Source organism: Chrysochloris asiatica, unplaced genomic scaffold (genome assembly GCF_000296735.1).
Source record: "Chrysochloris asiatica unplaced genomic scaffold, ChrAsi1.0 scaffold00284, whole genome shotgun sequence".
Taxonomy (NCBI): Eukaryota; Metazoa; Chordata; class Mammalia; order Afrosoricida; family Chrysochloridae; genus Chrysochloris; species Chrysochloris asiatica.
The window spans coordinates 1198573-1200934 of NW_006408802.1; positions in this window are offsets into that span (position 1 = coordinate 1198573).

The window sequence follows — 2362 nt, forward strand, 5'->3', positions numbered from 1 at the left end:
AATGTATCAAATCTGTTCCTCAGTTGATCTCTAAATTTAGGTAAGATATATTCAAGGTCATATTTTGGTTTTCAAAGACTTATTTTGATTTTCTTCAGCTTCAGTCTATATTTGCTTATGAGCAAATCTGCCCCTGGCTTTGTTTTAGCTGACGATATGGAGCTTTTTCATGGTCTCTTTCCACAGTTTCATTTCTGTGTATTTCATCTGGTGAGATCCATGTGTATATTTGTCTCTTATGTTATCTAAATAAGGTATTTGAAATGAACAAAAATCATTGGTTTTACAGAATTCTATCATGGAATCTCCAGCATCATTTCTCTCGCTAAGGCCATATTTTTCAACTACTTTCCATTTACCAGTAATGATCTTTATTGAATGTTTGATCAATTTCAGATTGAAGAAGTTGGTAGAATACTTCTATTTCATCCTGACTGGCTTTAGTGGTTGGTGCATAAGTTAGAATAGTGATATGAATTGGTCTTCCCTGTAGGCGCATGGATATTATACTATCACAGCGTTGTACCTCATGACTGATCTGGATATGTTCTTTTTGACTAGGAATGCAAATTCCTCTTTAATTTGTCATTCCCTGCATAGTAAACTGTGTGGTTATCAGATTCAAAATGGCCAATATCAGTCCATTTCAGCTCACTAATGCCTAATGTGTTTATGCTTATGTGTTCTATTTCAAATTTGACCATTTCCAATTTTCCTAGATCCATTCTTCGTGCATTCCATGATATTAATGGGTGTTTACAGCTGTTTCTCTTCATTTTGAGTTGTGCCCCATCAGCAAATGAAGGTCTCATGGCCTTTACTCCCACAGGCTTTACTCCATTCGCATCATCATGGTCACATCTACTTTGAGGAGGCAGCTCTTCCCCAATCACATTTTGAGTGCCTTCTATCATAAGGGGCTCATTTTCCGGCTTTATATCTGACAGTGTTTCTCTGTTATTCATAAGGTTTTCAGTGACTAAATATTCAGAATCCTTCTTCCTAGTCTGTCTTCATCTATAAACTCATCTGAAACCTGTCCACTGTGGGTAAACCTGGTGGTATTTAAAATACCTGTAGCATAGCTTCCAGAATCACAGCAACTCAAAAGCCACCACAGTACAACAAACTAAGAAAATCCTTTCTATCCATGGGATAAAAAATGACCTAAAGGAATAGTTGTTCATATGTAAGAAGTTGGACATCTTATCTGACTTTTTTAGCAAGAACTGATGTCATAGAACCTTCACCTTCATGGTGCATTCAGAAAAATGGGCAAACTTCTATACAAGAAGATCATTAGGGAATGAGATTCTCTTTCATATCTGGAACTTAGTACTACACAATGATACAGAAATATTTCATACTTATTCCATAGTACTATATTCCTTTAATACCAAGCAATATTTCCTTCATGATTCATTCAAACAAGAATTTATGGGCACTTTTAACCCAATGAAGCAGCAATAATTCCCTGGAATAGAAATGAATCTAATAAGTTGTGCCTTTGAAATCATGCTTGACTTGTTCACCTCAGGCAACATCTTGTTATTGATCTGTTTATTACTTCTGCAAAGAGAATATTGTCAATATCCGGTTGCTAGAACCTAGCCTTCAGAACAGGAAACAGACATTTTTAGTTATTATTTTAAAGATTTAATGACAGCTTTATATCCCAATCATATTTTTTTGACAACTAAGAACTATACATACTGTAAGAAATGATATATTTTTTAAAAAAACAAGACTTCAGGGTTTGGCTTTTTTCTTATTGTTTTGCTTTTGTTTGCTTCTTTGTTTCCTAAAAACCTGTCTGATGGCATGTTGTATGATTCTATGCATCCTCCTGAGGGGAAGAAAATAGCATTTACCATGCAAAGGCATTTTCTAGCTAAGGAATTGCTCCACGGATAATGACAACTTACCTCTATGCACTGTAGGAAACTGGCTCTCTAGAAATGGACAACCCATGTGGTTATTTAAATTTAAATAATGCTAAATTCATCATTTTAAACTTAGAATTAATTAACATTAAAATCTAAAATACAGTTATTCATTTTCACCAGCCACATTATTAAGTGCTCAATAGTCACATGAGTGTGGCAGTCGCATAAGTGTAGCAGTCACTCTAGCAGACAGCACATATATAGTACATTTGCATTATCACACACACACACACACAAACTCTTGACTGATAGCACTCTAATAGAGCTATGTTTCCTAGCCACGGCTACATACTAGTATCACTAGTTGCTGTTGTTAAGTGCCGTCGAGTCGGTTCCGACACATAGCGACCCTGCACAGGGTTTCCGAGGCTGTAAATCTTTACGGGAGCAGAAAGCCTCATTTTTCTTCCGCAGAG